This window comes from Crocuta crocuta, unplaced genomic scaffold (genome assembly GCF_008692635.1).
Source record: "Crocuta crocuta isolate KB4526 unplaced genomic scaffold, BGI_CrCroc_1.0 scaffold243, whole genome shotgun sequence".
Lineage (NCBI taxonomy): Eukaryota > Metazoa > Chordata > Mammalia > Carnivora > Hyaenidae > Crocuta > Crocuta crocuta.
The window spans coordinates 733872-746097 of NW_027529596.1; the positions used below are offsets into that span (position 1 = coordinate 733872).

Here is a 12226-nt window from a genome sequence, read left to right on the forward strand (position 1 = left end):
ACCGGCAGCTCTGGCGGAGCTGTGACCTCGGCTGCTGTCCCGCGCGTCTGAGGTGGCTTTGTTGTTGTTCCTGGGAAACATTGCTTCTGGGATGAAGTAACTTGACTGCTTCTGGTGGGGAAAAGCATGAGCTCACTTTTTTTTTAATGTTTTATTTATTTCTAGGAGAGAGAGAGACAGCGTGAGCAGGGGAGGGTCAGAGAGAGAGGGAGTCACAGACTGAAACAGGCTCCAGGCTCTGAGCTGGCAGTCAGCACAGAGCCCGACGCGGGGCTCGAACCCACGAACCGCGAGATCATGACCTGAGCGAAAGTCGGACGCTCAACCGACTAAGCCACCCAGGCGCCCCGAGCTCACTTTTTTTTTAATGAAGCTGGCCCAGCCGAGCTAGAGGGGGAACTCCGGTCCTCGGGGGCTGTTTCTGCTCCCCGCCCCCTCCATCCCCAGGTCTTGTCCAACCGTAGCCTCTACCCCGGAGGGACCGCTTCCTCACTGGCGTCTCTACTTCCTCCTCTGCCACTTAGAGATGCGGGGCTCGGCCTTGCGTCACAGCTCCCACAATGCTGCATTCTTCGGCTGGCTTCTTCATTTTATTAATAACAACTCGCACTGCTCTGCGGTCGTTTCTGCGGCTCCTGTCCTTACATGGCTGATATTCTGCTACCTTGATTACCCACCAGTCTGGTGAGGCAGCTACTATTTTTTTTTGTGTGTGTGTGTGTGTGTGTGGAAAACTTTTATTTTTTTATTTTTTTATTTTTTAATAGTTTATTGTCAAATTAGTTTCCACATAACACTCAGTGCTCATCCCCACAAGTGTCCTCCTCCATGCCCATCCCCCCCTCCCCCCACATCCATCAGTCCTCAGTTTTTGTCAGCATTCAAGAGTCTCTCATGGTTTGCTTCTCTCCCTTTCCCCCACCATTTCCGCCCTTCTTCTCCCCCTTGTTCCTCCGTCAAGTTCCTCCTAATCCTCCTATACGTGCAAACATATGATATTTGTCCTTCTCTGCCTGACTTATTTCGCTCAGCATAACACCCTCAAGGTCCATCCATGTTGCTACACATGGCCAGATTTCATTGTTTCTCATTGCCATGTAGTATTCCATGGTATAGATAAACCACATCTTCTTGATCCATTCATCTGTTGATGGACACTTAGGCTCTTTCCATGTTTTAGCTATTGTGGAGAGTGTGAGGCAGCTACTATTATTCCCATTCTGGAGATAAGTGGATGCTGGCTTAGCTCTATAAACAAGGTCAGGCCATGTAGTTAGTAGGTGGTGGCGCAAGAATTTTAACCTCAGTAGTCTGCTTGGTTTTTAGACACTCTCTCCCTTCTCTCCTCTTCATCTCAATTCCTAACTGTGGATTGGTATTTCCACTTCTCTTCCTTGAGGGAAAAAAAAACAAAGCCACACACAGCTGACACCACAGGCCACAGGGGAAGGACACCTGCCCTAGGACATATAATCTTGTCTGGCAGGAACATCGGAAACTCAGGCCTCCTGAAATTTTACTTGCTTCATTCCTCTGCTTCCAGCCAACTCATTCTCTCAGACAAGGCGCAGCACAGATGACTATCCTTCAGTTAACTGGCCACCCCCCTTCTCAGGGGAGTTTTCTGTGTAACTGAATTCTCCAGCTCCATGGCTCACTTCTTCTTCAAACACTTCCAGAGGAAATTTTCTTCTGTGGCCCGAGCCCCAAATACACCAAGCCCTCTGTGGAAAGAAAGAAGTAGAGTCAGAGAAGGAAGTCGTTTCATGACACAGATACTATACGTTGTTCACTGCTGAGGAATCTGAGCACTGGGTGGCGTGGGTCATGGGTGGAAGGTCCAGTGGCTTGCGTAAAAGGGGACTCAATGGGGAGGACTTCCCAGAGAGGGAGGGGGTGGAGAACCCAGAGAAGGCTCCCAGAGGTTGTGCCCTGTGCTCCCTTTCATCCCTTCTGAAAATAACAAGATGGAAACCTGAGCTGTCGGCACCGGGGACCTGCCAGATTCCAGCGTGCGTACGACCAAGAGAGGGACTGGCCAGCCTGAAGTTAAGTGAGTGAATAACGAGCTATCAGTGAAAAGGCAATTGAGCATCACATTTTATACTTAATACAAATTTTAGGGAGGAAGACTTAGGCATGTCTTCAGGATCAAATGGTTTCTTGACCTATTCTTTTCATAAACGTACTATTTGTTTTCATAAAGATGAAAAAACGTCAAGCTTTTTCAAAAGAACGTTTATAAAGCCCCCAGGAGGGCCTCCAATAAAGTTGTGAATTGTGTTTATTGCTTATGAAAAGAGTATTATATCCTCCAGAGAGAGGCCTTGGTCAGTCTTGTAACAGAGGGTGAAATTGGGGCCACATATCACCACCTCAGTCCTGACATTCATCTGGAATCAGGATGTGTGTACCATCAAACTAGGTGACTCAGCACGGCAAGAAGACTTTGCGTTCTTTGCACTGCTGAGGCTACTTTAATATTTTGAGTACAAGAAACTTTTGGTGGAGTCTTGCTACTGCTTCAGCCCACGTGGATAATGAGGGCTGGGCCATTCTGAGTTAATGGTTTTGAAAAGGCTTTATATCTTTAATCAGATTGTAGCTCTGAGTAAACAAAATCCTTGTCTTAGAGTAGTTTGATTTCCCCAAGAATAAAATTAGCATAATTTTATTCATTCTCTCCTCAGAGGTCAATGGGGCAATTTGGTCTGCTGCAGACACTGTTGGTCGCCTATCAGGGAGCTATTTCCCTCTTTCCACCTTGCTAACAGAATCCTAATCTTGGCTGCCCTCCTCGGAGGGGTTGTGTTCCTTTATAGGTACTTGGACCCTACCCACCCTCAGAGGCTGAGTCTTCATCGGTCTAGGCCGATTGCGGTGGGCTCACCTCACCTCGGGATTGTCGAAGCATGGATAGACCGTGCCGATTCTGGCCAGTGGGACATAGGGGACAACCGATGGAGTGACACAAGGCGGGGGCCTTCTCTTTTCTCTTTCTGAGGATGGTTTTTGGCACATGAGGCCTGACTACAGCAGATCCTGGGACTGTGGAAGAAAGCTGCAGAATAGCTAAGCTAGAAGCATGATGTTTCTGTGTCAGTGAATTAACCCACTCCAAAACTCTCCTACCTCCAAACTGTATATGATGCAAAGTAATAAACATCCTTATGCTGTAGGGCCCCAGTGGTTAGATCTCCTACCCTTTGCTGGCATCTTACATAGCCTCTGTTTGGAAAGGGGAAGCTGAGGTTGGTCGGGCAAGTCAAAACAAAAAGCACCTTCTCTTCTAACATGTGATGGGAAAGGAAGCAGCCATGTTTGACTGGTAGTTCTGGAAGAAGACTCTCGGGGAGTCTTCTCTGCTCATCCTCTCCAAAGAGCTGGTACTGGTGGGAAAACTACTTCCTAAGGTTGAGCCAGTTCAAAAACAGAAGACATCCAAGGGACAGCAGAGAAAGGTTTTCTCACATCTGACAGGAGGCAGAAATTTTTGTCCACACTTCCTGCACACCAAGAAGAGATTCCAGCCACGTGTTAACTATTCCTGGCTATTTTTGCACAAACGTGATCTCCAAGTGTGACCCTCATCTTGCCAAGTCAAAACAGAGGTGAGACTATCCCGGGGTGGAGAATCCCTGGTAGGCGTTGGTGTGGGATGCAGTGGGCGGGGCTCCGTGTGCAGGAGGAGGGGCCGTGCAGTGGGCGGGGCTCTGTGCGCAGGAGGCGGGGCCGTGCAGTGGGCGGGGCTCCGCGCGCAGGAGGAGGGGCCGTGCAGTGGGCGGGGCTCCGTGCAGGAGCAGGGGCTGTGCAGTGGGCGGGGCTCCGCGCAGGGGGCGGGGCCTGCAGTGGGCGGGGCTCTGTGCGCAGGAGCAGGGGCCGTGCAGTGGGCGGGGCTCTGTGTGCTGGAGCAGGGCCCGTGCAGTGGGCGGGGCTCGNTCAGTAGGCGGGGCTCTGTGCGCAGGAGCAGGGGCCTGCAGTGGGCGGGGCTCTGCGCAGGAGGAGGGGCCTGCAGTGGGCGGGGCTCCGCGCGGGAGCAGGGGCCGTGCTGAGAAGGTACCAGCCGCTGGAGAGCAATGGGAGCTTCCTAAGTTGGAGTTTCGAATGTGAATAAATTCATCACTTAGCTGACATTTACTGAGCACATGGCACATGGCAGGCACCATGCGAGGGGCCCGAGAAATAAGGAAACATGGTGTTTGCCCCCAAAGAACATGCAGTCTGGTAGGTAGTCCAGCCTTTAGGTAGGCATGCCCAGTGCCTTCTCGCCTGTCAGCCCGAGTCACAGTGCTCTGCTGGTTTGACATCTCCTCCCTCTGCTAAATTATGACATCACTGGTGTGTAAATGCATGCATGCCAGATACTCCTACTCATAACCGTATGATTTCCTTGTTATCAGGATTAAGAGATGCAACAGTTTAAGTCTGTGAAGATTTACCAAGCACCTGACCTGAGCCAGACGGTGTGGGGCATACAAAAGCGAATGAGATACCTTTTTTAAGAAAATGTTTATTTACTTTCGAGAGAGAGAGAGACAGAGTGCAAATGGGGAAGGACAGAGAGAGAGGGAGACATAGAATCCGAAACAGGCTCCAGGTTCTGAGCTGTCAGCACAGAACCTGACAGAGGGCTCGAACCCACTGATCGCGGGATCATGACTTGAGCCGAAGTTGGATGCCCAACCAACTGAGCCAACCAGGAGCCCCCTGAATGAGATATCTTATGATTGCAGAAACAACAGCTCAGTTGGGGTTAGATGATTTGCACCCTGGAAATCAGAGCAAGCGACCAAGTGACAAACGGCATTTGAACAGTGTAGACAGTATGCACTGTACTGGCTCCTGGGACACAGGAATACGTCAATTCCTGCTTTTCCAGGACCTAACTGTAAAATATGATACAGTAATATTAGTCATCTCAACTATCATCTATTGAGCACTAATTGTTATTAAGCATTTCGACATGTTTTTCCTATAATAGTTCACTCATTAGTTACTTCTAGATGCAGATACTAATATCCTCATTTTACAGATGAGGAGACAGAGCCATCCAGAGGATAACTTTCCCCAGATTGCAGAGTTAGTATGAGAGGGATGAAGAGATGAATGAAGAATCTAGCTATTTATCAATCTTATCTGCAATAACTCTGCATACGGAAGAAATAGACCGCCAGCCAACGATGGGACAGCAGGTTGCCTGCACATTCCCCCAGCACCACTGGGAACCACAGAGCCCTAGTGATGGCGCGGCAGACAGTTGTGCCTGACACTAATGAAAACAAAGCCCTTGGGGAGAAGCTCTGGTGAGCCAGCTTTCTTCTGTCCCCACGCGCTGAGCTGAGCCTCTGAGGTCTACTGAGGACATTTGGTTCCAGGACACCTAGAATTTGAATCCCATGGAAAATTACATTAGAAGTAAGGGTAAATCTCCCTAATTGTGTCATCTAAGTAAGGCCATAACAGCAGCCGGTGAATCCCAGGAGGGCTGCCTGGCATCTTTGGGCTCAACCTCCCAGGGACCTGCAGATAGACTGAGGAGTGTGGAGAAGGCAGTTCCTGGTCTGCATCATCTGAGGCACTCAGATCCCTTCTGCTAGATCCTAAGTCGTCTTTTAAAAATGACACAACGCATTATCAGTCTTGGAGTGGCCATGACATTGTGATTTAAAATAGGAAATATTTATTTGGTCTTTGTCCCTTTTCTGGCAGGGAGCCCTTGCAATTTCCTAAGTGGTAGGAGAGATTAAGGTAGAAACAGAGTCTTCTGTTGTTCACAGCAACCCCTTTCAACCATACAGGAGTTTGTTACTGAGGCGAGTTTTAGGAAGCCCCTAGATATGGGGAGAAGCAACTGTGTGACCAGAGTGGTGGGATTTTCAGCTCGCCGCCCCCTCTACCTGTGCAGAGAAGACAGGGGCTGGAGGTTAGACCAATCAATAGGGTCCAATGACTTTATCAATCTTGCCGATGTAATGAAGCCTCCACAAAAATCCCTAAGTACAGGATTCAGGGAGCTTCCATATTGGTGAGCAAGAAGACATCATGAGAAAGATGGCAGAGCCAAAGTCCATGAGGATAGAAGCTCCTGAGTTAGGGAACCTTCTGGACTTCACCCTGTCTACCTCTTCATATGGCTGTGCGTTTGCATCTTTCGATATCCTTTGCAATGAGTCATTGTAAACTGGATTTTTTTCTTTTCTTCTTCTTCTTCTTTTTTTTTTTTTTTTTTTTTTTTTTTTGAGATCTGTCAGCCATTGTAACAAATTATCAAACTTGGGGTGGGAGGTTATGGGAACCTCCAAGTTTATAGCTGGGCATTCAGAGTCCAGGTGATAACGTGGGACCTGAGACTGGCATCTGAAGTGGGAGAGTTCTGTGGGAATGAGCCCTTCACCTGTGGGATCTGATGCTGCCTCTGGGTAAATAGTGTCAGAATCGAGCTACATTGTAAGGCACCCAGCTGCTCTGGGAGAGTTGCTTGGTGTGGGGAAAAAGCCCCTTTACACTTGGAGAACAGAGCGTTCTGGGAGCAGAGAAGGAAACAGTTTTCACTTTCGGAAGCACGTGGCTTACATTTGATAGAAGTTACAATCTGTCACCTCCTAAGACCTGGGCAGCTCTAAAATGAGCAGTTTCTTTAGATTGTAAGGACATATTTCTGTCCCGGAAACTGGGCTCTTGAATTCATTATGGCTCCCGATCTGTATTCTGTACATTTTCTTAATTCATGGTGCATTTCATACCTTATTCTGCTGATAGGAATTAACTAACTCCCTCCCCCTCCCCCAACCTAACTTTTCCTTATCCCTCGAGGTTTTTAGGGCCCTCTGAGTGGAAAAAAAATGATTCTTAGCATCCAGGAGGGATCTGAGGTGAAAAAATAGGAAGGAGAGCCAGAAAGCAAGGGATAAATTTCTTTTATAATTTTTTTTAATGTTTTATTTATTTCTAGGAGAGAGAGAGAGACAGCGTGAGCAGGGGAGGGTCAGAGAGAGAGGGAGACACAGACTCTGAAACAGGCTCCAGGCTCTGAGCTGGCAGTCAGCACAGAGCTCGACGCGGGGCTCGAACCCACGAACTGCGAGATCATGACCTAAGTGAAAGTCGGTCGCTTAACCGACTAAGCCACCCAGGCGCCCCGGGATAAATTTCTTTTAAAGTATTTGTTCATTTGTTCATTCAACAAGTGTCTATTGAGGTCCTCCCTGGAGTCAGGCTCTGTGCTAGGCGTTAGAGACACAGTCAGAAACAAAATTAACGTGGCCTATATTCTCCGAGGTTTCCAGGCTACTGAGGCAGATGAAGAGCCAACAAAATATTTAATTCCAAATCCAAGTAAGTGCTTCAAGGATAAAATATAGATAATACAAAAGTGATGAAGGGTGAGGGGCAAACCTGTTATATTACTGTGGTCAAGGAAGGAGGTCACATTCAAAACCAGACCTGAGGGCTGTGGAATCCGTCCTGGAAAAACTTTCCAGGCAGGGGAGACTTCTTCGAAGAGACCCATGTGTTTAAGAAACTAAGATAAATCCTTGGGGCGCCTGGGTGGCTCAGTTGGTTAAGCGTCCGACTTCGGCTCAGATCATGATCACACGGTTCGTGGGTCCGAGCCCCGCATGGGGCTCTGTGCTGACAGCTCAGAGCCTGGAGCTGCTTCTGATTTTGTGTCTCCCTGTCTCTGACCCTCCCCTGTTCACAGTCTATCTCTCTGTCTCTCAGAAATAAGTAAGTATTTTTTAAAAAAGTAAATCCTGTGGCTGGACTATGCGGGGGAAGGAGAGAATCAGGAAGTGAGATTGGAGAAGTAAGCAGGAGCATAGGAAGGGTGTAGGAAGGGTGTTTGATTTTATTCCAAGCGCAGTGAGAAGTCATGGGGTGGGGGCGGGGGGGACGTGTAAAGACATCTCCTCCTCCTTGTCTCAGAAACCCTGTGCCCTCATTTGCAGGGTGAAGGGAGGACAGTGTGAGCGAAAAGCAAGAAGGGACGAGTATTTGGTTTCCTCTGAAACCTCGGAGCTTTTGAAAGAACGGTGCCTCCTGTAAGTTATGCTGTGTCACGTGTGGGAGTGACGCGGTCCCACTACACAGGATTAGCACCATTAATATAATCAGATGGGGGGCGCCTGGGGGCTCAGTCGGTTGAGTGTCCGACTTCGGCTCAGGTCATGATCTCACAGTCTGTGGGTTCAAGACCCACATCAGGCTCCTCACTGACAGCTCAGAGCCTGGAGCTGCTTCGGATTCTGTGTCTCCCTCTCTCTCTGCCCCTCCCCCACTCGCACTCTGTCTCTTAAAATAAAAAAGAAATAAAGACATTAAAAATATATATAATCAAATGGCCTTCAAAGGAGAACTTGAGGAATGTTTTCAAAGGAACCTCTGATTGGAGTAATTGTGAAACCTTCAGCTATGACTCATCTTCCTTGAGCCGGTCTCTGGACTCTCAGGCAGAGTGGCTCCAAGTAAACACATATTTACTGAGTTTTTACTCCCTGCCCAGCATCGCGAAGGAGACCGTGGTGTCTGCAAGAGATTAAGCACTCCCTGTCCTCCAGGGCCACTGGGGTATCAGGAGTGGGAAAGGGCACATTCGAACAATCAGCCACGATGTGGATAACCTCCCCGCTGGCCTTCTGTCTGACAAACCACACAGACTGCAAACTGGCCGAGGGCGGAGGACGTGAAGGAAGAGTTTCTGAATCACTAGCGAGGCTTAGCCAAGCCAACAGGGGAGCGGGAATATGAAGAGTCTCCTCCCATGCAGTTATGCCTCCCCACGGATCACCCCAGGACCCCAGGAACAGAGTAGCCAACAGGGGTGGCCCGTCCTTGCCCACCCTGTGTTTCTATCATCGGCATCACGCTTGTGCAAACGTTGGGAACCTTGGCCGTCATGGTCATTTCCCAGACTTTCAGCTTCTCCGTAGGGGTGGAGGCCTTTCCCCGATGTCATGCCAACCATGGAAGAGGAAGCAGAACAAGGCTGCACAAAGCCTGGGTAGAGAAAACGTGGGTGCCCGGGCTAATGTGCTTCTGAGCTTGTAGGTGTGGGCATTAGAGTTCAGAGTCTGGGTCTGTCACCTTGAGAAAGACATTTGGACTTATTCCATTCAAATGAGCAAGTTGGACCTAGTGAACTCCAGCCAGTGATGACTCACTCCAACTAGCTGATCCCACTTATCCTGGAAGCAAGGGGCCCAGCCCTTCCCAGTGATATGCCATTTTGTCCAGTAAAATAGAGCCCATCAGAAAGGTCCCAATCACCCCGTGAGAGGCCCCTGAGGCCTTCAGTTAAACAATCAAACAAACAAACACACACACAAACAACTCAATGGTGTGTTCCGGAATACAGCTGTCTCACAAATACTTTCCCAGCATCGGTGGGTCATACTGGAATCTGGAAGCAGGACTGATGGACAGGAGAAGGCCCTGTGATTAAGTGCTTCATTCCACAGGCATGTGTTGGTGGTTGTTATGCGCCAGGGCATTGTCACAGCCTTACATTTTCAGGAGTTAGCCTAGCCATTACCCAAGATAGGTTGATTGCCTCAAATCCTCTCTTAATCAGCACTCTCAAACTGCTTCCTTCTTCCTGCGGTTCAGGTCTTGGTTCAAACTGTTGAGTTGTGCTTCTAACCATTCCTGTTGTGCCATGTGGAAAATGCCATCCAGAAAAGGGTGCTTTTGGCTTATGTTAGAGATCTTCCTTAATCGCGTAGCAGACCTGTGGCTACCTCAAGTGGTATGACATCTCTCCCTTAGGCTTCCCCCTCCAATGCAGTCTCAGCCAAAAGGCTCAGATTTTGATTCCAGATTCCTACCCTACCCACAATGCCAACCATTCTGGTGCTCACCCTAGAGAAAATCAGACCAAAGAGAAATATGTGTTAATGACAGCTAAGATCTTTCTTATGGGCTCTATTTTATTGGACAGAATGGCATTCCACAAACAGCAGCTAGGGCTCCACGCTTCCCCTTCCCAATCAGGAAGTAGAAAACTCGGGAGTTGGTTGTCAACAAAGAAGGGGAGTCATGGTCCAAGGTGCACAGGTATTGGGGTGTTCAGGCCATTCCTTAGAAGATATGCAAGTAATTCCTCAGAATATAGTAATTCCTCACTAGCGTGATAGTAAACAAGCTCACTTCTTTGAATCAAAGTTCCCTTATCAATAAAATAAATTTAGGGGCACCTGGGTGGCTCAGTCTGTTAAGCGTCCGACTTCGGCTCAGGTCATGATCTCACGGTTCGTGGGTTCGAGCCCCACATCGGGCTCTGTGCTGACAGCCTGGAGCCTGGAGGCTGCTTCCGATTCTGTGTCTCCCTCTCTCTCTGACCCTCCCCTGCTGCTCTCTCTCTCAGAAATAAATAAAACAGTAAACATTTTTTAAAAATAAAATAAAATAAATTTAGTGTTTATGTATAAGGATGTTGAAGAAAATGAAATGAAATAAGATACGTGAAAGATCTGGGAAAGGGATAGAGTACTACACAAATCTGACCTGGTCGTGTTAGACGAGGTACTAAGGTAGGTGACTGGTGTAATGGTCACCTTCCTCAACTCAACTCTCATGGTTCCCTCTGGGTGGAATCACATGACCAACAGATTTATAGATTCCCACTTTAACCACTCGCCGCTGCCGACATAGAGTCTTGGGCTTAGAACTTTCAGAGGGTCTATTAAAATATTTGAGATGTGAGACAAACTCAAAACTATAATATGGAAAACAGAATATTCATACTTAAGTAAATTTAAAAATTCTTTCAGTTAGCCAACTGCAACACAATACAGCCGTCACCACATTGTACATCAATTGTTTCTAACATGTGATAAGGGAGCATCTTAACACATTTGACATGAAGAAGGAGAGAACTTTCCAAAGGAAGTTCTCGGAGCCTGCATTGTTTGGCAGTCCCATCTGGATCAGTGGAGAATGGGAGCCGGGAACAAAGGCCTTTTCTCTTTCTACAGTTTAAACCCGCATTCATCTGTTACAGTCAAGCATCATATCTCTTTTTACCTGTGTCACTAAATGCTCTTTTCACTTCTGCCTCCAGGGGCCTGCAGCTTATCCAGATTAGCTATAGAAGATGCGTTCGCTCCAGTTTTATTCAACTCCAAGGTGTGGTATGCTCACTCTCTGTGTGTTTTGAGGAATGTTGGTGCTTCGGGAATCTCACTCCAGCCCCCTCTTTCCCATCACCCCATCTTGTCCCTCTATTTTTGTGGTCTGCTGTCCGTGCGACTCTGGTTATTTGTAGGTATTGATTGAGTTGTGAGGCGGCTCTTTGGTCAGGTGGGCCCCAGCGGGAGCTAAGAGGTTTTGTGCAAACGGGTGGACAGCATCCCGGGAGGCTGCCATCTTGCCCTTGCCACGGGCTGTCTGACCTCAGCCAAGCCTTTCCTCTGCTCTTGTGTTCGTTTATCTGTGCAATGTGATGTGTAACAGCCAGGAGACCGGATGAGTGATAAGACCCAGCGTTCATGCGCTGCACTTCTGACTCCTCTTCTAAATGACTCTGGGTACACACACAGGACACAGGCACTCAGTAGGTAGACACATCCATGACCTGCTCGGTGGGAAAGGTCAGGCTTCAGCTGACCTTGGCTTGTTCTTTTCTTCCAGGCCGACAACACATTTCGAGTTTGGAAAGCCATCCGATGAATTTGCCTGATGAAGTGTTGCCGAAATTACATGATTAAAAACAGAGTGTAATGAAACTCTTTCATGTTGGAAACGGAAAGCCACTTGACATTAATTTTTCCCCAATTAATCATCTTCCTTTTCCCACAGGGCTATCTGTGCCGGGGCTGAGGGGAGGTAGGAGTGCCGAGTCCCTAGCACCGCTGGCTGCCTCCCACTTGGCAGCCACGAGCCACACTCTGCCTTGCGGATGGAAAGGACTGGGTTCAGGGGTGGGTCGACATACTCTCAGAAGACAGGTCCTGTCCTAACCCCAGGCAGTGGGGGAATCTATTCACCACACTTCTAGTCCTTTTGCCTGAAATTCCGTCCAATGTGAGGGGACATCTGCTAGGGGAGGGGATCCGTCAGGAAATCTTTCTTGTTGTTAACAGGGATGCCTCCCCATGTCCTTGGCGTGAGTGAGTATATGATGCTCATAACTGTAATGACCATCTGGACGGCACGAGAGCAAATGCCTACAAGCTGATGATGATAGAGAGAGAACATGGAAAGAACCTGGGTCCATGATGACATTTGT

General features: G+C 48.4%; 1 long non-coding RNA gene across 2 annotated transcripts; it reads left to right on the forward strand.

The window, feature by feature from the left end:
* Positions 1–621: 621 nt before the first annotated feature.
* On the forward strand, positions 622–11922 carry LOC144229697 (uncharacterized). Of its 2 annotated transcripts, none has more exons than XR_013334561.1 (4): positions 622–684; positions 2823–3611; positions 11060–11124; positions 11629–11922. It is a non-coding gene; the product is annotated as an uncharacterized LOC144229697 (long non-coding RNA). The 2 variants fall into 2 exon arrangements; XR_013334560.1 differs by lacking the exon at positions 622–684 and adding an exon at positions 1931–2053.
* Positions 11923–12226: the final 304 nt, after the last annotated feature.